At 42.2% G+C, this 24,425-nt stretch overlaps 1 protein-coding gene across 1 annotated transcript in view; it reads right to left on the bottom strand.

Moving 5' to 3' along the window:
* The window catches only part of FBXO42 (F-box protein 42), a 108,203-nt gene extending 86,258 nt beyond the window's left edge, over positions 1-21,945 (bottom strand). The window contains exon 1 of the mRNA XM_046019468.1: positions 21,753-21,945. The gene's annotated coding sequence lies outside the window, so the exon portion shown is untranslated. The remainder of the gene's footprint in view (positions 1-21,752) is intronic.
* Between the last annotated feature and the right edge of the window lie 2,480 nt (positions 21,946-24,425).

Raw genomic sequence — 24,425 nt, 5'->3', positions numbered from 1 at the left:
AATTGAAGGAAGACAATATTTTATTTACAGATTAAAAACTAAGGATCAAAAAGAAAAAGAAAAAACAAAAAACAAAAAACTAAGGACAAAAATTCCAAATGGGAACTTCTGCTTAACAGCAGAAATCCAAAACTGAACACACCACTGACTGGCACACTGGTGTAATTCAATCTCAGTCATGGATCAAAAAAATATGAAAAATGGCACAAGAGAAAAAAGATTTTTTTAAGATTATACTGTCATCATGCCTATGAACAAAGAGAAGTGGAATAGCAAATTTCTGAAAATTTCCAACTTCATCTGTTATCACTATTTTGATTCCATAAATTCAGTTTAATTCTTGATGACTATATATTCCCATTGATCTCTACTGCCTCTATGACCCCTCATTCTGAGGTTCCTTTCTCCTTTCATAACATGAAGGTGGCCCCTAAAATTCCATTTTGCCTTCTCTTTCCTTAATATATTTTCTCATTTGGCAATCACATGGTTTCGAACACTGTTGCTAAGAGCATGATTCACTGGACAACGCAATCCTTGAGGTTACAGACTGCCGTGTTCACTTAATATGTCCAGTAAAGGCAGAGTTGATTCAACATTTGTTCAGATGGACGGAGAAGCAAATCACTCCACAACTCATCTTTAGGCCTGATTCCCCTAAATTACATCTCCCCATTTTCATATTTCTATTGCCTTCTGGAGAGGTGATGCCAAATTCATATTGAACATTCTTTCAGCCACCTGCTTATTTTCCTGCTTACCTGACTCAAAACCTAGCAGTCATCTTTCATTTTTCTATTCTCTTTCTTCTCACATCCCACATCATTGTCAAATATCCCATGCATGTGGGGCACTTAGGTGGCTCAGTCGGTTAAGAATCTGACTCTAGGGCACCTGGATGGCTCAGTGGGTTAAAGCCTCTGCCTTCAGCTCAGGTAATGATCTTAGGGTCCTGGAATCGAGTCCTGCATGGGGCTCTCTGCTCAGCAGGGAACCTGTTTCCTTCTCTCTCTCTCTCTCTCTCTGCCTACTTGTGATCTCTCTGTGTCAAATAAATAAAATCTTAAAAAAAAAAAAAAAGAAGAAGAAGAAGAAGAATCTGACTCTTGGTTAAGCGTCTGCCTTCAGCTCAGATCATGTTCCCAGGGTCTTGGGATCAAGCCTCACATTAGGCTCCCTGCTCAGTGGGAAGCCTGCTTCTCCCTCTCCCACTCCCCCTGCTTATATTCCCTCTCTCGGTGTGTCTCTCTCTATCAAATAAATAAATAAAATCTTTAAAAAAAAAAGAATCCGACTCTTGACTTTGGCTCAGGTCGTGATCTCAGGATCATGGGATCAAACCCCGCATCAGGCTCTGCACTCAGCATGGAGTGAGCTTGAGATTCTCGCTCGCCCTCCCTCTCCCTCTGCCCCTCCCCTCTTTCTCTAAAATAAATAAATAAATCTTTAAAAAACAGAACAGATATACCCCACCTTGACCCTTGTGCCCACTTCTCTCCACTGCTGCTGCAGAGGCCCAAATCACTTCTTAACTAATCTATTATAATAAAGAAGAAAAGCTGGTTTTTCCACTGCTTACTCCTTTCTTCTCCAATTTCTCCCTCCTCCTCCTCCTCCTCCTTCTTCTTCTTTTAAAGTAATCTCTACATCCAAAATGGGGCTCAAACTCATGACCTTGAGATCAAGAGTCCCACAGTCTACTGACTGAGCCAGACAGGCACCCCTCCACTCCACTCCTCTTTTTTCTTTATTTTATTTAGGATTTATTATTTATTTTATTTAGGATTAATTTTCATTGTGCAAATCTGGATCAAGAACTTTCACCAAGTAGGGGATGGGTGAAATAAAGCAAATAAGGTATACAAAATTCCAAACGTCACAGAGACAAAAAGGACTAGTGTAAGGACTAGAGCCAGCATCGCTCCAGGCGGTGGTGACTACACTTACTGTGGGTGAGCACTGAGTAAAGCGCAGAATCACCAAAGCAACACTGCACACCTGAAACTAATACAACACTGCAAATTATACTCCAGTAGAAATAACTCTGATTACTAAATGCCTCTTCTCTAATATTCAAGGTCTTTAGCACTGCATTTTTCTTGTTTATTTCTATTTTTATTGTAAAATGCATATGACACAAAAAATAACATTTTAATCATTTTAATCTCTATGAACCAGACTGCTCATATAGGTAGAATGACACAGTACTTGTCCTTCCGTGTCTGGCTTATTTCAGTTAGTATAATGCTTTCTTTCATCCATGTTGTCGTGTGTGTCAGAATTTCATTCCTTTCTAAGGCTGAATAATATATTCCATTGTACAGACTGCTGTAATAGTGTGCTCTAATATTCATCTCTTAATGGACCTTTGCGTTGTTTTCACCTTTTGGCTACCGTGAATATGCTACTAAGAATGCTGAGGCACAAATATCTGTCTGAATTCCTGCTTCAATGTTCATGGATATATACCTAGAAGTGGAATTGCTAGACCATATGTTAATTCAGTATTTAATTTTTTGAGGAACTGGTTTCCACAGCTAACATAACACTTCAAAGTCACCGCAATCTGGGTCAAACCTCACTTTCAGTGTGTCTCTCCCACTCCAGCCTAGGCCTCTATCACTCCAACAAACTAAATTTCCGGAGAGCCGATGCTCCTCCTACCTGTGTCCTTTGTCCTTGATGCTCTCTGCACAATTTCATATGTGCAAACCTGCCTATCTATCAAGGCTGCCTCAAGCGCCACCTACTCTAGAAACCATCCCTAACTTTTCTCCAACTAAAAGGAATCTCTTTTTCTGAATTCTCTTTAAATTTCCTTCTCACTTTCCACCATATATAATAATCAGGTACACACATTTCTCAGTAAGTATGGGTTATATGTCTAATTATGCATGCACTGCCTTCAGTAACTAGCAGGGAGGGAGTAGACAATGAATAAATGAACAGAATGGATCAATGATAAAAGAATAAAGATAAAATAGAAATCAAAATTCCCAACCAAGTTGAGGACTGTGAAGGAAAACTAAACCATACCTGTCAAAATCTTTTAAAAACTGTTATCTGTCAACATTTTAATGCACATGCCAGATGACCCAGATGTTCTACTAGAAGTATGTCTGAAGTAAATTTTGGCACAATTGCAAAATGGAAGGTCAACGCAGTACTTTATTAACAGAAAAAAGAAAAAAAGCAAATAAAGAAAACAAACTAAATGTCCATTCACAGGGGAGTAGATAAATTATGATACAATTGTAATCCTAAGCAGCTGTGAAAAAGGAGGTGGAACTACATGTACTAACTTTATATACTACAACATATTGTGAAATTCCAAAAGCCATTTCTGCCTAAAAGTGTGAGGATGAATTTTTTGTAGCCACAGGAAAAAAATTCACTTCAAACTGTTAAAAGTAGTTATCTATGGCAGTTTGTAAAAAGGATTCGCTTATGTGAACTGGTTACAGCAAGCATCTGTTCTTTAATTTTTAAAAATGTCTTCCAAATTTTCAGTAAAACCAACTCAGTTCCAATTTTAAAATGTAAAAATGCATATTTAAAAGTAGGATATTCTATAGTCTAGTTAAAAAAGAAAAAAGACACCCAGGAGATTTTATAATATTCCTGCCAAAAACAAATACAATAAAATTAGCAATTCTGTAATGTTCAGAATCAAAGTGGTGAGTGGTTTACATATTACAACTGTATACCTTTAAGTAGGGGGAAAAATAAACTCTGCATTAATGGGTATTCCCTAGAGACAACTAAACATCAAGGTTTAATGCTACAGCTGAAATTATTCTAAAATTGTTCAAAACTTGTCAGACTTTTTTGGGCTTTGCTACTTTAAAATTGAGCAAAAGACGACAACAAAAGAATACATAAAGTATGGTTCCATTTATACAAATTGAGAAACAGACAAAACTAAACTACGGCTTAGAGATATACTTGCAGGTGATAACAGTATCAAGAAAAGCAAGAAAATCATCACAAAAGACAAACAGTGGTTATTTCTGAGACAGAAATGGATGTCATCAAAGAGGGGTACATTGGAAGTGCTTCTGAGGCACTAGCAATATTCTATTTCTTGACTTGGTTGGTGGTTACACAGGTGTTTGCTTATAGTTATTTTTTGAACACATACACTTATGCATTCTTCTGAATGTCTCACAATAGTTAAAAATCCAGCTGAGGGCGCCTGGATGACTCAGTGGGTTAAGCCGCTGCCTTCAGCTCAGGTCATGATCTCAGGGTACTGGGATCGAGTCCCACATCGGGCTCTCTGCTCAGCGGAGAGCCTGCTTCCCTTCCTCTCTGCCTGCCTCTCTTGTGATTTCTCTCTGTCAAATAAATAAATAAAATCTTTTAAAAAAAAAAAAAATCCAGCTGAACCTAACCTTTAACGCTATTTAATAATAACATGTAAAGATTTCTACAGTTCAACTCTCACTCTAAACATCCACTCATGTTTCATCTAAAACAGTTTCAAGAGTGCCTGACTGGCTCAGTCAGTGGAGCTTGCCACTCTTGATCTTGGGGTTGCGAGTTCAAGTTTCACACTGGGTGTGAAGATTACTTAAAAAATAAAATCTTAGGGGGCGCCTGGGTGGCTTAGTGGGTTAAAGCCACTGCCTTCAGCTCAGGTCATGATCTCAGGGTCCTGGGATCGAGCCCCATGTTGGGCTCTCTGCTCGCGGGGAGCCTGCTTCCCCCTCTCTCTCTGCCTGCCTCTCTGCCTACTTGTGATCTGTCAAATAAATAAATAAAATTTAAAAAAATTAAAAAATTAAAAAAAAAAATCTTAGGGACACCTGGGGGGCTCAGTCGGCTAAGCATCTGCCTTAGCTCAGGTCATGATCCCAGGGTCCTAGAATCACGTCCCACCTTGGGCTCCTTGCTCAGTGGAGGCCTACTTCTCTCTCTGCCTCGGGCACCTGCTTCCCCTGCTCGGGCACCTAGGTACACACTGGTACGCGCTCGCTCTCTCTCTCGCACAAATAAATAAATAAAATCTTAAAAAAAAAAAAAGGAGTATGGATTTGGAATCAGAAATTACTTTCCTGTCTACGGCCATACCACCCTGAACGCGCCCGATCTCGTCTGATCTCGGAAGCTAAGCAGGGTCGGGCCTGGTTAGTACTTGGATGGGAGAAATTACTTTCCTTTCTAAATAAATAAATAAATAGATAGATAAATAGATAAATAAATAAAGTCTTAGGGGTGCCTGGGTGGCCTGGTTGGTTAAGCACCAACTCTTAAATTCGGCTCAGGTCATGTAGAGCCCTACATTGGGCTTCAAGTTCCATGGTGTGTCTACTTAAGGATTCTCTCTCTCTGCCTCTCCCCCCACTTTTGTGTACTCCCTATCAAATAATCTTTTTTTTTTAAGATTTTATTTATTTATTTGACAGAGAGAGATCACAAGTAGAGAGGCAGGCAGAGAGAGTGAGAGGGAAGCAGGCTCCCTGCCCAGCAGAGAGCCCGATGCGGGACTCAATCCCAGGACCCTGAGATCATGACCTGAGCCGAAGGCAGCGGCTTAACCCACTGAGCCACCCAGGCGCCCCTCAAATAATCTTTTTAAAATGAAATCTTTAAAAATAAATAAAACAGCTTCAGCTAATAGTGCACAGTAAAACCAACCTGCCAAAGGTAAAAAGAACAACCCAGTCATTAGGAACTCAGGCAAAAAGGAGGACATCTCTCAATGGAAATCTGTTAAGGTTCCAATTCTTCTCAAGGTTTTTTGGGTTTGGTTTGGGTTTTTGGGTTTTTTTTTTGCTTCTCAAGTTTTAATGTGGACCTCATTGAACTACAGGTTTGGATGAAGTAGGCCTGGAGTGGAAACTGACAGCCTGCATTCTAACCCAGGTGATGCCAATGCTGCCAGTCAACGGACTCAGCGTATAAAGTTCTTAAACAGCCACTAAAATGTGACAAAAGAAAAAATATGACAAAAGAAAAGGAAATCAAAGAGGGAGAGAAACCGTTAAGAGACTCAACCACAGGAAACAAACTGAGGCTTGCTGCAGGGGCAGTGGGTGGGAGACGGGGTAGCTGGATGATGGGCATTAAGGAGGGCACTTGATATAATGAGCACTGGGTGTTACATGCAACTGATGAATCACTAAACTGCACCTCTGAAATTAATAATACACTATGTGTTAACTAACTGAATTTAAATTAAAAAAAAAAAAAAGGAATCAACAGGTATGGAGAGTCTGTGCCAGCTGCCTTATTTCATTTAATCCTTACCTCAATACTATGAGGGGCATATTATCACTCATGTTTCACAGATAAGGGCTCAGGGCTCAGATAAATTAATTTGCCCATGATTACACAGCTGTGTAAAAAGAAGAGGAACCAGAATTTGAACCAAATTCTATGATTCCATTTTTTAAAAAAGAGACTGTATAAATCAGGGTTTGAAATTTAAAATAATTCTCAAAAAAAATAACTATAACATGTTCCAGTTCATAGTCTCTTACATACAGACTTTCACCTTCCCCCATTAGTTCATTCTTCAAAATGGCCTTCCTTTTATTGTTACTCCCTCTGCTATGATGCTGGATATTTGTTGTTCACCTTTACACCTCTACAGCTAATACCTATCTAACATCTAACTTCCCCATTCCAGTCTCTGGCCCACCAATTTATTCTGAAGTCTCCAGGAAGGAATTCACTAAAGGTGAGCAAATGAGAAGGGGTGGGGAAGTAGAATTCAAAGTACTGTACGATCCCAAGATACTCTTACCAAATCTCTCAGTTTGCATCGAGCCAGCTTCCTCACTGACACACAAACACATTCTAGAAAGAACAGAATACAGTTTGACAATATGCTATAAGGAAATGGATATTTTTATTTCTACCTGTATTTTTTTGGTGGTTGTGAGAGCAAAGGAATTCATGAAAGGTGAATAATCTCTGTTTATTCCCTATCCTCCCAAAACCTAAAGGACAGTGGCATCTACACACAAAGCAAATCTTTTTTTTTAAGATTTTATTGATTTATTTGATAAAGAGAGAGACAGCGAGAGAGGTAACTCAAGCAGGGGGGAAGAGGGAGAAGCAGGCTTCCCACCCAGCTGGGAGCCCCATATGGGGCTCAATCCGAGGACCCTAGGATCATGACCTAAACTGAAGGCAGATGCTTAAGACTGAGCTACCCAGGCACCCCTCACATAAAGTAAATCTTTGTTTCACAAGCTGACTTGACCATTAAAAAAAAAATCCCCTAATAAGAAATTTCCCAGAGACTATCAGAAAATAGGGAAGGGTCCAGGAATTTTTTTTTTTTTAACAAACACTGCAGCAGATCCAAGTTCAGAAAACCCTCAGTAGTACTTTTAAAACTTAATCTGATGTTTTCATTTATCGTTTTCCTATGTGTTGCGTACTTTACTGAGCAACAGGTTTAAAATATGGGTAACAAAATTTCCAGAAAAATATAAAATACTATAGCAGGAAAGCTTAGAGATTACTGGGCAAATGAACCTTTATTTTACCAATGAGGAGAAACTGAGGTCAGGAAACATGCAACCTCCTAAGATCGTGTAGGTAACCTGGTGGCAAAACAGAACCTGTGTCTTTTGTTTTTCCGCTCAGTGCTCCTTCTAACACACCATACCAAAATCTACTTTCAAAAGAGTGGCAGTAGAGCATTACTTATTGCTGTTTATCGAAGACTCACTAGATGAACAAACCCAGCACATCCACACAGCAAAGCCGTGAAAAAGATGAAGGATAACTTCTATTCTAATATGGCATGATCTCCAAGATACAGTAAAAGAGAACAGTGCTGAACAGTGTTACAGAGACCAAACCGTCAAGGAGGAGCCCGCATCAAGCAAAGACACAGGCAGTTAAGGTTCGGCAGCTAGGAGATATCACTGGGACCAACGTCAGCTGACACCCCAGAGCCGAAAATGAGCAGAATAAGAGGAGGTCTGCAGAGACCCAAAACTGACTAAATCCCTTTAAAGAGGGAAGGATTTTGGCAGGAAAACGTCAGACTCTTCAGACCTGGCCCCTTTATGTCTGACCACTTCAAAAAGTCAACTGCCGCCAATGGTCCATCCGCCCAGTGGATCTCTGAACAAAACTGAGACCCTTTCCTGCTTGAACATAAGGAGCAGCAAGTGCCGAGAGCTGACCCAGATCAGACCAAGGCCTTAGCTCAATGGCACACTCACAGACTGCGTGTTGGGTCGTTAAACTTCCTGCACCTTTCTTTATCTTGTTTGTTATATGGCTTGTCTTCTATCCTGCTCTGTGTACTGTGTAAGAAGCCAAGTGAGTCTGGAATCCTAAACCTGCTTTATAATTGCGGTTTAACTTTATGACTGAATAAAGCTGACTGTGGAATGACAAACTCATGTGTGCACCTTCATAGTGTGCTCATGACAAGTGTACATACTATGGCAACTTTTTGTGTAAGAAGAGAGAAAAATGAATATATGCAGATATTCGCTTATTCTTGCAAAAAGAAACACTGAAAGGATAAACCAAAAATTAATAAAAATTAGGAGAGCCCAAGTACCAGTCATGGGGCACCTCTTGGCAACCCCTTCTCATGGTCCCAGCTCTGAAAGTGGCAGCCAGTGTTTGAGGTGGTGACCCTTCCTCCATATTTTTTTTTTTTTTTTAAGATTTTATTTATCTACTTGAGAGAGAGAGAGAGCAAGGTGAGAGAGCATGAGCGGGGTGAAGGGCAGAGGCAGAAGCTCTCTGCTCAGCAGGGAGCCCAATGTGGGGCTCAATCCTGGGACTCCAGGATCATTACATGAGCTGAAGGCAGATGCCTATGCAGCTGAGCCACCCAGGCGCCCCCTCCTCCATATCCTTTAAAAGTTCTGGTAGTCCCATCTACCCTTTCGGTCCCCTCAACTCTTAAGACTATAGCTTCACCTGTAATTATGAATCTCTAAGTTACACCCTGCTCTTTTTTTTTTTTTTTTTTTACTGTCTTGCAACACATACACTACCAATTCTCTACATTAAGTCCCCATTTGAATACCTACTACATTTTTCACTCTACTGAATGGATCCTGACAGAATGTTAAGGGTAAAAAGAGTCACAAAAGAATCTTAAATTTGCGTCAGTAATTTTGTCAGTAGTAACATGGATACAGTATTTTTAAAATCTCTTATGGCTACTGCAAAATAAAGTAAATAAATGTGAACAATACTTAAAAACCAAGACTTCCAGTTGAAGAGAGACAAATACAAAATCCCTTAAAGAGGGGAAAAAAAAACAAACCCTGCAATATGTTCAAAATAAACTGGAAACAGCAATATGAAGTTTTTATTTCTAAAAAACCTATTTTCCAATTCTGCTCATTGAAAGGACCTAGAAATAATGAAGACCCAGTAGCAATGCGCATTCCTGGCACTCAGATCTTAGGTTTCTAATGGCATTCCCATAAAAGAAACTAGGTCTTCCTAGAAAAAAATGACTGATTTCAGTCAAGGACAGGGAAAGTAAAATGTGAATCTGGGATACCTTGTTGTGATAGAAAACAACCCAAAGACCAATTGGGGGCATGTCAAAAGGACACAACACCAGCTTAAAGAGACTTACAGTAGCAGAAGGGTAAGTGTCAAAAAGACTAATGGCTGCAACTATGCGTAAAACAATAAATAAAAACCACGTCACCTACAGTGATAGAGAAAACAGCAAAGAAACTTATTTGCCACCACTGAGGTGACCAATTCTTTAATAAGAAAATTTATAAGGAAAAGCAAAGAACTAAATAGTCTACCTTATTAGGAGAAATTTCTAGTAGCTCATTCTCAAGTTGATGGTATCTTGCCAGTTACTAAGTGTGGAAGGAAGAGTAATAATCATCATCCTTCTGCAACCTCCAGTGAAATAACTGATTCTGACAGGGACCCTTAATGAGTGCTAAAACCAAGAAGTGAAAGATAGCTGAAAAACAGCATAATTGCGTGTTGTTAAATTGCTACCCCACAGATTGTCTGATCGCTATAAAGGGAAAGCTTTACAACAGAAAGATCAAGACTTTCATATGAACCAAGTAATCAAATTTAGCATCATTATAACGGAAAAATATGACACCAAGTATGATACAATATGAGTACACAGTATCACAAAGGACTGCAAATATGAATATAATCAAGCCTTTAGAGTTGTCTCAAAAGAGGATAAAAGGGTTAAATGACACAAGGAAACATTGAGACAAATCATGAATGTGAAAAAGTCTACCAGAGAACCAGACTGGTACCCTCAAAAAGTCAATGTCATTTAGGGAAAAGAAAAAAAAGGGGGTGGGGGGAGAGGGCTGTTTTAGATTAAGAAGTAAAAGCTAATTAAAACCAAATGCAATTTAGGAATCCTGACTGCATCCTGGTTTCTACTTCCGTCCTCTGCCTCTGTCCCCAGAACTTAACGTTGAACATTTTGCTTTGTGTCTCAGCCTGAACATGACCTTCTCACAGAGGCCTCCTCTAAACCGTCCAATCTCACCCTTTCCCTTCCGCTCCATGTCCTTATCACATCACCCTGTTTTATTTTCTTCCTAGTACTTACTACTACCAGAAATTTTATTCATTCATTAATTGCTTTCTCCAATCTCAAAATATAAGATCCAGGAAACTAGACACCTTGCCTATTTTGCCCACTGTATCCCTAATACCATGAGCCATGCCTAGGACATAATAGCATTCAAAAAATATTTGAGGTTTGGGTGTTTTTTGTTTTTTTTTTTAAAGATTTTATTTATTTATTTGACACAGAGAGATCACAAGTAGGCAGAGAGGCAGGCAGAGAGAGAGAGGAGGAAGCAGGGTCCCCAGGCGCCCCTGTTTTGTTTTTTTTAAGATTTTATTTATTTATTTATTTGACCGAGAGAGAGAGAGAGAGAGAGAGAGAGAGAGAGAGCAAGAGAGGGAACACAAGGGGCACCTGAGTGGCTCAGGAGGTTGAGCCTCTGCCTTTGGCTCAGGACATGATCTCAGGGTCCTGGGATCGAGCCCCACATCGGGCTCTCTGCTCGGCGGGGAGCCTGCTTCCCCCTGCCTCTCTGCCTGCCTCTCTGCCTGCTTGTGATCTCTGTCTATCAAATAAATAGACAAAATCTTAAAAAAAAAAAAAAAGTTTTGAGAGGGAACAGAAGCAGGAGGAGTGGGAAAGTGAGAAGTAGGCTTCCCGCTGAGTAGGGAGCCTGACGCGGGGCTCAATCCCAGAACCCCGGGATCACGACCTGAGTCAAAAACGACTGGGCCACCCAGGCGTCCCATTCTTTTTTTTTTTTTTTTTTTTTTTTTTAAGATTTTATTCATTTATTTGACAGAGAGTGGAAGAGAGAGCAAGAAAAAGCACAAGCAGGGGAAGCAGCAGAGGAAGAGAAGCAGGCTCCCCATTGAGCAGGGAGCCCAATGTGGGGCCAGATCCCAGAATCCTAGGTGCCCCGTGGGGGGCTTTTTAAAAAAGATTTTATTTGACACAGAGAGCACAAGCAGGGGGAGCAGCAGGCAGAAGAAGAGGGAGAAGCAGTCTCCCCTCTGAGCAGTTAGCCCAATGTGGGCTCAATCCCAGAACCCTGGGATCATGACCCAAGCTGAAGGCAGATGCTTAACTGACTGAGCCACCCAGGAGCCCCTCAATATTTGTTAAATAAATGGACCAAGGAACAAAAACGCAACAAAGATTCAACAGACACTTGGGATCATACAATGTCTCAGAAAGCTCATGAGGAACATCAATCTGATGTACACACTGAAAGTGTACAGTATCTGCATGCCTGACACGTAAGCACTAAATGTGTCTACAAGGCACTGAAAGTATTACATATAAATTGCATCACATGATATATCCCTTTTAAGCTACTTGGCAGAAAGTAATCAGCACAATAATTTTCTTTTTGAATACTGACTTTAACCTAATTGTGCAAGGACGAGTGGCTCAGTGGTAGAGCATATGGAAAATAATATACAGAGCTTCAGAGACTAATTAAATGAAAGAAAAAAAAAAAAAAAGGCCCAGGCCACCTGGGTGGCTCAGTCAGTTCAGCATCTGCCTTTGGCTCAGGACATGATCCCAGTGTTTTGGCTTTGGAATCGCTGCTCAGCAGGAAGTTTACTTCTCCCTCTGCCTCCCCAGCCCCCATGCTCTCCCTCAAGCATGCATGCGCTCTCCCTCAAGTGTGCGTGAACTCTCTCTAATAAAAATAAATAAAATCTTGGGATGCCTGGGTGGCTCAGTCGGTTAAGCATCTGCCTTCGGCTCAGGTCATGAACCCAGGGTCCTGGGACTGAGTTCCACATAGGACTCCTTGCTCAGCGGGGAGCCTGCTTCTGCCTCTGCTTGCTGTTCTCCCTGCTTGTGCTTGCTCCCTTGCTCTCTCTGACAAATAAATAAATAAAATCTTTAATTAATAAATAAAGAAAATATTCAAAAGAAAAAAGACCCCCTACCTAGGAAGATGAATGTTCAGTTGTACACATGTGCATAATATGCATGAGAAGCAAGCCAAGGTACAACGAAGGTCACACAGAGAGTTCAAAAGAAAAGCAGGGGACACAGGCACTTAGAGAAGTTACCATGGGTTCTTGATCAGAGTAGAAACATTCAAATAATATCCCTTAAGACTGATCTGTCAAAACACTGTCACCTCACTCTTAACCATTTCCAAAGATTACTGAGAAGAAAATCTCAAATAACAGCAGCTTCTGTTTATTGAGTGTTTACCATGTGTTAGGCATTTAGTTAAATATTTTACACATATGTCACGAGACAGGAATTGTAATTGCCATTGAAGATGAGGGAGACTGAGATCATAAAACCAGCAAATGGCAGAGCCCTGGCAACAAGAGCAGCTAAGAACTCTAACACTAGCCCAGTCTGCTTTCAGCTCATGAAAACCTGGTCTAGAGTCACAGTCAAGTCAGGCAAATCTAAGGGATACTGAGTAAGAGAATACAGAACTACATGGCCAGATACAGGAGATGAAAGACTGAAAGAAGAAGAAAAAAAAAAAAAAGATTCCCAGTTTTATGGTCTATCAGACCAGAATAAAATTATTCTACCTACAGATATGAGAATATTGAGAAGGGAACTTGTTTAGTAAGATTTTTGCCTTAATAGAAGAGAGAGATGAGATAATGGACTCAGTTGTGAACACCTGCACGGCTGAGTTAGAGGATATGCTCTATGAAACCCCTGGAGAACCAAGAAGCATAAAAGAAAGATCACATCTAGATGGATTTAAGACACATCAGGGCAGTGGTGTCAAATGAAGCCATGAACAAGGTCAGTTCTCCAATCAAGGATAGAAAGAGAAGTACAGGAGAAAAAATTAAACATGAGGGGCGCCTGGGTGGCTCAGTGGGTTAAGCCTCTGCCTTCGGCTCAGGTCATGATCCCAGGGATCAAGCCCCACATCCAGCTCTCTGCTCGGCGGGGAGCTTGCTTCCCGCGCTCTCTCTCCGCCTGCTGTTCTGCCTACTTGTGATTGCTCTCTCTGTCAAATAAATAAATAAAATCTTTTTAAAAATAAAAATAGGGGCGCCTGGGTGGCTCAGTGGATTAAGCCGCTGCCTTCGGCTCAGGTCATGATCTCAGGGTCCTGGGATCGAGCCCCGCATCGGGCTCTCTGCTCCACAGGGAGCCTGCTTCCTCCTCTCTCTCTGCCTGCCTCTCTGCCTATTTGAGATCTCTCTCTCTCTGTCAAATAAATAAATAAAATCTTAAAAAAAAATAAAAATAAAAATAAATAAATAAATAAAACATGCATTCCTGTGAAAGGACAGGTATGCCACTGGCTATACTATAAACAATTTAGGAGATTAAGTTCCCTCTGCCCCAGTTTTATTTTTTTAAGTTTACTTATCTATTTATTTCTGTAACCTGTACACCCAACCTGAGGCTCAAACTCACATTTGAACCCACTGATTAAGAGCTGCATGATTGGAAAAAAAAAAAAAAAGAAAAAAAAGAGCTGCATGATTGAGCCACAGGATCAATCTGATTGAGCCAGCCAGGTGCCCCTTGCCCCCCAGTTTTAAAGTTCCATAAAAACAATATAATAACGTCTAACCTTTGGATATTTGTATGTGCTACACATACAAATAAGAAGTTCACATACAGGGGTGCCTGGGTGGGTCAGTGGGTTGAGCCTCTGCCTTCGGCTCAGGTCATGATCTCAAGGTCCTGGGATCGAGCCCCACATGGGGCTCTCTGCTCAGCAGGGAGCTTGCTCCCCGCCCCGCCCATGCCCCCCCCACCCACACCCCTCCCACCGCCCTCTCTCTCTTACTTGTGGTATCTCTCTGTCAAATAAATAAATAAAAATCTTTTTTTAAAAGATTTTATTTATTTGACAGAGATCACAAGTAGGCAGAGAGGCAGGCAGAGAGAGAGGAGGAAGGAGGCTCCCCGGTGAGCAGAGAGCCCGATGCAGGGCTCACCTGGGATCATGATCTAAGCCAAAGGCAGAGGCTTAACCCACTGAGCCACCCAGATGCCCCTAACTAAATAAAAATCTTAAAAAAAAAAAAAAGTTCACATACATTCCCATATTTAATTGTCCCATAACACAGGCATCATTATCCTGATTTTATAGATGAAAAAACTGAGACTTAGAGAAGCTAAGATCCGTACCTCAGGAGAGAACTAGGGTATGAACCTGAGTCTACCTGGGGCTAAAGCCCAGGATCTTAATTACTATGTTAAAATAAATGGTTACCAAGGCATCCCACAGGGCATATATAAACCATTAAGTTAGCTTTTTAAAAACTGTGATAATATATACATAAAACTTGCCACCTCAACCATTTTTAAGTGTGCACTTTGGTTGTCTTATGTACATTGACACTGTTATAAAACCATACCCCACCCATCTCCAAAACTTTTTTTTTTTAAGATTTTATTTATTTATTTGACAGACAGAGATCACAAGTAGACAGAGAGGCAGGCAGAGAGAGAGGAGGAAGCAGGCTCCCTGCCAAGCAGAGAGCCCGATGTGGGGCTCGATCCCAGGACCCTGGGATCATGACCCGAGTCGAAGGCAGAGGCTTTAACCCACTGAGCCACCCAGGCACCCCCATCTCCAGAACTTGTAATCATCCCAAACAGAGACTCTGTAACATTAAACAATTCCCCAAGCCCTCCTCTCCCCAGCCCTTGGCAACTACCAGTCTACTTTCTGTCGCTATGAAATGGACTACTCTAGGTACTTCATACAAGCGGAATCACTCGGTACTTGTTCTTTTTTGTCAGGCTTATTTCACCTATCATGACTTCAAGATCTGTTACCATTAGTTACTTTTAAGTTAAATAAAATGTGAAATTTTAACCCATGGGTCATTATGCATCTCTACTGAGAATTACATTTCCAAATTCCATATGATGTATGAAACACTTTTTGGAGGAGAGAACTGCATTTAGTGAGAAAAGAGAGGTGAGTAAGGTTAAATTTGAGGGACCCACAGGGAAGTAAATCTTTAGATTCAGTAATATGGAAGAGAGCAGCTGGCTTGATCTGGACTAGACCAAAGGATCTACTGGGGAAGATGTCATTAAGTATCAAATCAAAAGTTAAGAAAACCAGTCTTGCGCAACTCAAGGCAAACACAATACTGTTTGATTCTAAGAGAAGATGCTATTCCTTTTTGGTAAAAGACAGCAAGACTACAAATAAAAAAGCTTTAGGGGCACCTGGCTGGCTCAGTCAGTGGGGCCTGTGACTCTTCATCTCAGGGTTGTGGGTTGAGCCCCATGTTGGGTGTAGAGATTGCTTAAAAATTAAAATCTTGGGACGCCTGGGTGGCTCAGTTGGTTAAGCGGCTGCCTTCGGCTCAGGTCATGATCCCAGCGTCCTGGGATCGAGTCCCATATTGGGCTCCTTGCTGGGCAGGGAGCCTGCTTCTCCCTCTGCCTCTGCCTGCCACTCTGTCTGCCTGTGCTTGTGCGCGCGCTCTCTCTCTCTCTAACAAATAAATAAATAAAATCTTAAAAAAAAAAAATTAAAATCTTACCCCCAAACAACAACTACTACTTTAAAAAGAACTATTGAAATAGAAGGATAAATTCCATTTCCCCTTGACTTCCATTTGAAAAGTCAGGAGATGGGAGAGGCAACATTTTAGTAAAACTATATTGATGAATTCATAATTAACATCAATCTTTCCCCAAACAATGAACCAAGAGGTTCATGCCAGAAAAAAAAATTCCTTGTTCTCTATTAGCAACATGAACCAAGCATTTAAAGTGAGATTAATAGGGGTGCCTGAGTGGCGCAGTACATTAAGCACCCAATTCTTGGTTTTGGCTCAGGTAGTCATCTCTATCTCATGGTCTTGAGACAGAGCCCCTGCCAGGCTCTGCAATCATGGCAGAGTCAACTTGAGATTCTCGCTCTCTCCCCCTCTCCCTCTGCCCCTCCCACCCATGCACACCCTCTCAACTCTCTAAAATACATAAATCTTAAAAAGTAAATAAATAAAATGAGAATAATAAAGGAAACACAAATTCGGAAAATATGCTGTATTAGTGAATTCCTTAAAATAGTTGAAATAAAAGTATTCAAAATAGGGGCACCTGGTTGGCTCAGTCAGTAAAGTATGTGACTCTTGATCTTGGGGTCATGAGTACAAGCCCCACACTGGGCATACAGCTTACCTTAAAGATAAAAGAAAAATAGCATCCTAAATATTAAATATTCTAAAGAAATATTAATAGCTGAAACTAAAACTTGTCTTTTTTTTTCTTGTTTGCCTTTACAGTAATTAACTGAACTACCCCAAATATATACATTACTAGAAAATAAAATAAGTTACTGTTATAAAGTAGTAAAATTTTCTAAGTGACTACTACTATATATAATACCTATACATTTATCAGACATATATATAAATAGGTATCAAAGCACTACAAGAGCATTTCCACTTTAGAAACAAAACACAGAACAGTGACACTGGAAAAAAATAAATTAAAAACTTGGGGGATGGGGCACCTGGGTGGCTCAGTCATTAAGCACCTGCCTTCAGCTCAGGTCATGATCTCAGATCCTGGGATCAAGCCCCACATTGGGCTCCCTGCTCAGTGGGAAGCCTGCTTCTCCCTCTCCCTCTACTGCTTCCCCTTTTTGTATTCCCTCTGTTGTTGTCTCTATCAAATAAATAAAATCTTTATTTTTTTTATGATTTTATTTATTTATATGACAGACAAAGGTCACAAGTAGGCAGAGAGGCAGGCAGAGAGAGAGAAGGGGAAGCAGGCTCCCCACCGACCAGAGAGCCCAATGTGGGGCTCGATCCCAGGACTCTGGGATCATGACCTGAGCTAAAAGCAGAGGCTTTAACCCACTGACCTACCCAGGTGCCCCAATAAATAAAATCTTAAAAAACCAAAATCTTGGGGGAAATTCTACAACTTAAAAAAATTTAATACAGGGGCACCTGGGTGGCTCAGTTGTTGGGTGTCTGCCTTTGGCTCAGGTCATGATCCCAGGGTCCTGGGATCAAGTCCCACATCGGGCTCCCAGCTCAGTGGGAAACCTGCTTCTCCCTCTCCCTCACCAGCTCCCCTGCTTGTGTTCCCTCTATCACTGTATCTCTCTCTGTCAAATGAATAAATAAAATCTTTAAAAAAAAAATACAGAAAGAATCAAAATTCAAAGCAAATTTGCTTGCCAATACACCCATGAGTAAGGAAGAGCAAAATCAAGCTATAGGAGTATCACTAAGTTGCAATTTTACAAGATATTTAGAAGGTCACAAAAAACCAATTTAATTATTTTCTTATTTTGCTTTGTTTTCTTCCAACACTTTTTTTGTTTAAAGTAAGCTAAACAGGGAGCACCTGGGCGGCTCAGCCAGTTAACCAACTGGTCATTTTGTCTCAGGTCCTGATATCATGGGTTGAGGGATAGAGTCCTGCATCAGGCTCTGCGCTCAGTGAAGAGTCTGACTGAGGATTCTCTCTCTCCCTCTGCCTCTGCCCCTCCCATCGCATGCGTATGCGCTCTCTAGCTCACACTCTCTCTCAAATAAATAAATCTTAAAGCAAGCTATATGGCCAACGTGGGACTTGAACCAACAGCCCAGAGATGAAGAGTAGCATGGCCTATAAACTGAGCCAGGCAGCACCCCCAGGTCACCAAAAACAATTTAGAAAATAAGCTGGGGGCACCTGGTGGCTCAGTCAGTTAGGCATCCAACTCCTGGTTTTGGCTCAGGTCATGATCTTGGAATCCTGAGATCAAGCCCCATGTGGGACTCCGAGCTCAGCATGGAGACTGCTTGAGATCCTCTCTCCCTCTGCCCCACCCCCCATTCATGATCCCTCTCTCTCAAATAAATCTAGAAAGAAAGGAAGGAAGTGAAGGGAGAAAGGAAGGAAGAAAGAAAGCAAAGCTGAATTATGAGCACAATACTAGGCAATTTTTTTATTTTTTTGATGTTTATTTACTTAAGTAATCTATACCCCCAACATGGGGCTCCAACTCACAACCCTGAGATCAAGAGTTGCAAGCTCTTCCAACTGAGACATCCAGAACTGGGCAACTTTAAAGTTACTTCTCTATATGTCATATCTTTCTATACGTAACAAATTCACAATATAGAAAAATAAACAGACACATTACCTTCATTTTTCTATCAACCACCACCTTAAAGCCCTCATTTTTAGTGTTGAGTATTTACATGGTTAATATGTAAACATGAGTGTTATCAAATTGTAAATGTTCTACTGATACTGCACCACGTAAAGATGGTACACATCCCAAAACTCATGAAGTCTGCAATACAGACGACAACATGCTAAATTAATTATAAAACTACCACAGCACTAAGATGAGGAACTTGTTGATACAGAAGTTCAATATCAGAGATGCTAAGCAACTTTTACCTACATGAATGAATTCTGTAAGATAGTTCAGTATAATCCTGGTTTAAGTTGTCAGCTTTGCCCAAAAAGGAAAAAGGACCTTCTCGCTTAATTTATTACTGAGAGAAAGGAGACAGTACTATAACTACTTATAGTACACATTCTGAGGGATTGACAACTAAACATTAACTAAACATGATCAAATTAAAATCATACATTGCTTCTTATGCCGGTTTACACAACAAAAAACAAAACATCACTCTAAAGTTGTCACCATTTAGTAATCTGAGATATTTTCATTGCAGCTGCAGTGTTTGTGTTTGTTGCCTGGTATATGACTCACTCTCAGGTTCTCCCAAGACTCTGTTAGATTTTTGAGAATGCAGAAATCATAACTGGGGCATACTGTGTGGGAAGTGTCATGACTGTGAATGAATAAAAGGGGGAAAGAAGTCAAGATTAAAAAATATTTTTAAGTTTTTATAAAAAGCAAGTCACTCACAAAAGGCAGATTTTTCTGCAGAACAGGAAAGGCTATGGAGCCATCCTGGCCCTGAGAAGCCTTCCTGGACTCCCTCGGTCGGATTCTGTGCATTTCTTACTTCTTAAACTACAACATACTTAACTAGTTTCCTTGTCTGGCTCCCCAACAGGACTATACGCAACTTGAGACCAAAATGAGACCAAATGCCCAGCGTACATAGACGGCCCTCAGTAAGGGGTTTTCATAAAACTGATCACTGAATAATCAATCTTACATTTACCTGTTATTTTACTAAGGACTCTCACAAAACATTATCTCTCTGACCCAAGTAACAATCTCCAAGTGGAAAAGGCATTAGTCAACCAAACGGCTTCTGGTTTTATAAAGAGTTGTTAATTCAGTGACTAAAACAACCCTGAAATCACAAAAGATAATCACATATTTATTCATCTTTGAGATAACTTCTCCTTGGGACCTCAATATCCCTGTAAAACCCAGAGATTTTACTAGCATTTCTGTGCCTGCTCTTCATAAGAGGTAGGCATCATGAACAGCTCTGAGTCTCACAAAAGAGCTGAACTACATAAAGCAGTGTCACATGAAGGCTCTTTTAGCAATCAGACAATAAGGAGCATCCTAAGCTATTTTTCCTGATCCTGTTCTTTTTGAGACTCTGAGAAGGTAAGAAATTTACAAAGGGCAAAATGCTGGAGAGTGAATGATGTCATGGATGTCATGAAGTTGCATCAATACTTGATGATGATTTAGCACAACAATGCAACACATTACGCCAAGAAGCATAATGTCAAACCATCAGGATGTTTTACTGCATTATTGCATGATTCTTAGCAAACTGAAATTTAAGGTGGCTCTTCAATTCTCTATGAAGTTATTTGTTCAGGTTTATGTCCTTATGAAAGGCAATAAGAAAATCTACAAATCTCTATGGGAAAGCTTTAAGAAAAGGTCAAAGAATTAGCTAATATTAAATCAAGCAGTTGTCATTTTAACAATTAAAAGCTTTCTGAGGTAGACAAAATATCCGTGGGTCAATGAAGATTGAGTAATAGATTTATACTGGGTTTGTCAAAAGCAAACAGTTACAGGGTATAAAACGACAACACACAATAGAAAGGACACCCAATCAGATTTTACACATGAATATGCTTAAAGTTAGGAATTTGACACAGAGAGTCACTATTCACTGTAAAAGCTGCAGACTGAATTTTAAATGTTCGATTCTAAAGGATGGTATTTCTCCTCTAATTTCCTTCTCCCTTTAAACTCATGATGTCATCATTTTAAGCACAAGGAAAACAAATGTAAGTTACAAAGATATTCAGTGTGTCCAAGCCAAAGCCATTGCCTAAACATTTTCCCCATAGCACAATTCCAGCTGATTCCATCATTCTTCAAGGGAGAGATCACAAGGCTTCAAGCCAGCTTCCCAACGTGAGAAACTAAATCAAAACCTCCCAATTAGCAGCTGAACAACAAAAACTTATTCTCAAAAAGGAATAACAATGTCCTTGCCAGTAGGTGAGAGCTGGTAAGGTGACTGAATCTTCACCCAGAGCAATCAGAATCCCAGGACAGCAAAGCCCAAAGACTTCGGCAATTAAGGAAAGCTTTTATTTTCCGAATAAAATTCAGGAGATTTAACAGACAAAAGCAATTAGCTATTCCGAAGCTCAAAAACACAAAGGTTTTCAAACAAACGAGGACTTCATTGGCACCTAAGTTACTCTGCAGAGACGATCAAGACCTCAGAATCGGGGTTTCCTCCGTTTACAAATTCGTTCCCACCCTCCACCGTTCCCTTTGCACAAACAATTCTCGCAGTCACAACGTGGACTGCTGTCTCAATCAAGGAGACCCGCAGTCACCACTTCGCCGGAGGAACACTCAAAAAGCTAAGCGGCAAGACAGGCTGCTTGTGTTTTATTTTTAAAACCAATTCCAAAATCTCCCCCTCTGCAGCTACGGCATCACCACAGATGCCGGCCCCTCGCCGCAGCCCCAATTTTGGAAGGCGCTGGACTCCGGCTCCTCAGCGCAAGGCGTTAAAGATCCGGGGGCCGGGTGAAAGATTAGCTGACACCCTGACAGCCATCCCTGCCCTGGTCATAACACCCTTTCGTAGACACGGTGAGGGGATGTGAACCGCCCTGCTGGAGGAGAGGGGCCGGGTTCACTCCCATTCCAAAGGCTAGGTGGAAAGGGGCACTCCTCCTCCTCCCAGCCGAACCCAGCGAGGCCGAGGATGACGACAGCAAGGCCCCCAGGCGAGCCGGCACCGACCTCCGCGCAGGATGCGCGGCCTGCGCGGGGCCGGGGACGCCCCCTGCCCCCTGCGGGCCTGGGGCATAAAGGGCAGAAGGCGCCGGCTCCCCGCCGCGGCCCCAGGAGAGGGAGAAGCCTCACCTGGCCCAGCCCGCGCCACGCTCTCGGGTTCGCTCCGCTGGCGACGGCGATGAGGGAGCCGGGGACAGGGCCAGAGCAGAGGCGCTCCGCCTCAAACGGCGCTTGCCGCACTGGGGCTCCTCACAGCTGGCGAGACCCCGAGCCGCCCGGAGCCGCCATCTTCCTCCACTCAAACGCCGCCGCCGCTGCTGCTGCTCTGGCCGGGAGAAGACAGCGCCGAGTACGCATGCGTCGGGGGCTGGCGCGGAGGACGCGCTCGCATATACGTCAGGGCGGCGTGCCCGAGCGAGGCGGCCTAAGGATGGCGCCATGTTGGGAAGGGACGTGGTCCCAGGCAGAGGTTCTCCAGAGGCTGGAACGCCGCCCCACCCGGGCAGTGAAGCTGGCTGGAGTGGGGGAATGTCGGGCTCCTGCGCCCGCCTTCCTTGAGTCCCTAGAACCGACCCCAGAGCTGCACCCACCCTCCTTTGCACTTAGGCCTAGAGGCAACTGGGCAGTTTCCCCAATGGCTTGAGACTGTATAGACCTAGATCCAGGAATTAAACTCTAACTCTGGATCCCCGGGGGCCTGATGGGCACGAGGGAGGGCTGTGGTGAATGGACGTGCTCTTAGACGTCAACCGAAGCAGGGAAACTGAGTGCCTTGATTGTGCAATGGAAGCCTCCCTTAATGGAGGCACCCACAGTGTGGCTTGTTACCAGCTCCTTTTATCACAGGAGGAAAACTGAGACGCAGAGTAGTATCAGAATGTTTTCCCAAGACCACACACCTGAGGAGCAAGGTGGGGCTGAGGGAGACAGGGCAGAATGTGGATTTAGGCAAGCTCAAGCTCCAGTATTTTACGGTATCACTATCACCAGGCGGTGGGGTCCAATAAAATACCTCTTCCAAGGGGGCACCCTGGTGTGTAGGTGACAATCTCCACCGTCTCATGCGTTCGGTAAGTGGTCTAAGGAAATGCCAGAGATACAGAGCCCAAGGACTTCAGTCCTAACCATTTGTGCCTGAAACTGAAGCGTTTCTCAGCTGCCAGCCCACCGTTCAGGAATAAAGTGGACCTTCGGGGGTATCTCTTGGGACATAGGTCTGGGTCAGAACCCAAGTCCCCTTGGGTTGGGAGGACAAGGTGCTCTTGAGGAGACGTGGGTCAGCCTCGCTCCAGAAAGCACTGGATAATTCAGTCGTCCTCAAACTTGGATAATTCAGAGACCCCAGGGGAAATACTTGTGAAATCCCAGTACGAGGAACTGATTTAAGACACTCAAAGTCTGGGGCGCCTGGGTGGCTCAGTGGGTTAAAGCCTCTGCCTTCAGCTCAGGTCATGATCTCAGGGTCCTGGGATCGAGCCCTGCATTGGACTCTCTGCTCAGCAGGGAACCTGCTTCCCCCCTCTCTCTGTGGCTGCCTTTCTGCCTACTTGTGATCTCTCTCTGTCAAATAAATAAATAAAATATATTTTTTTAAAGCATAAAAATAGCCATAGAGCTTGTGACCAATCCCACCATTCACCAAAATACTCTATAGGGCTCAGTGCTAGGAACACTGGACCAGCTATTAAGTGCTTCCTTTTAAAAACGCCAGTTCCGGGCGCCTGGGTGGCTCAGTGGATTAAGCCGCTGCCTTCGGCTCAGGTCATGATCTCAGGGTCCTGGGATCGAGTCCCAAATTGGGCTCTCTGCTCAGCAGGGAGCCTGCTTCCCTCTCTCTCTCTCTGCCTGCCTCTCTATCTACTTATGATCTTTCCCTGTCAAATAAATAAATAAAATATTAAAAAAAATAAAAATAAATAAAATAAAAATGCCGGTTCCAGGGCCCACCTTAGCTCCCCCACCCCCGACCCACCTCAGACTTTTTCTGAAAGTTCCTAGGACTTTTGATGCTCAGGTTGGTTTGGAATTGCTTGTTAGAACAAGTTCAAATATAGAACCACTCCCCAATCCTTCTCCGAAATCTAAGTCAAAGACAGCAGATACTGCTGTTTTGTTCACTGCTATATCATCTAATATAGAGACTGGCACACAGTAGAGACTTACTAAGTATGTGTTGAATTCAGTATGTGTTGAACTCACTGGAAACACATTGGGAATCTGACAACTAAGAAGGCATCTAGTCAACAAATATTTAGTGAGTACTTGTACGTGCCAAACCATGTAATATGTATAGAACATATATTTTTTTTTAAATATTTTATTTATTTATGTGACAGACAGAGACCACAAGGGCAGAGAGGCAGAGAGAGAGAGGAGGAAGCAGGCTCCCTGCGGAGCAGAGAGCCCGATGCGGGGCTCGATCCCAGGACCCTGGGATCATGACCTGAGCCGAAGGCAGCGGCTTTAACCAACTGAGCCACCCAGGCGCCCTAGAACATATATTTTTTTTAAGATTTTGTTTATTTATTTGATAGAGATCACAAGTAGGCAGAGAAGCAGGCAGACAGAGAGGAGGAAGCAGGCTCCCCGCTGAGCAGAGAGCCCAATGCGGGGCTTGATCCCAGGAACCTGGAATCATGACCTGAGCCAAAGGCAGAGGCTTTAACCCACTGAGCCACCCAAGCATCCCGAACATATTTTTAAATAAAATTAACAAAGTCCCATGTCCTTGTGGAGCTTCCCTAGAGTTACTGGGAGAGACAGACAATAAACAAGTAAATAAGCCACTATAAAATTATTAAT

The sequence above is a fragment of the Meles meles genome, chromosome 1, assembly GCF_922984935.1.
Source record: "Meles meles chromosome 1, mMelMel3.1 paternal haplotype, whole genome shotgun sequence".
NCBI lineage: Eukaryota > Metazoa > Chordata > Mammalia > Carnivora > Mustelidae > Meles > Meles meles.
Note: the sequence above shows the minus strand (reverse complement) of the source record. Positions and strands in the feature narration are given on the sequence as shown.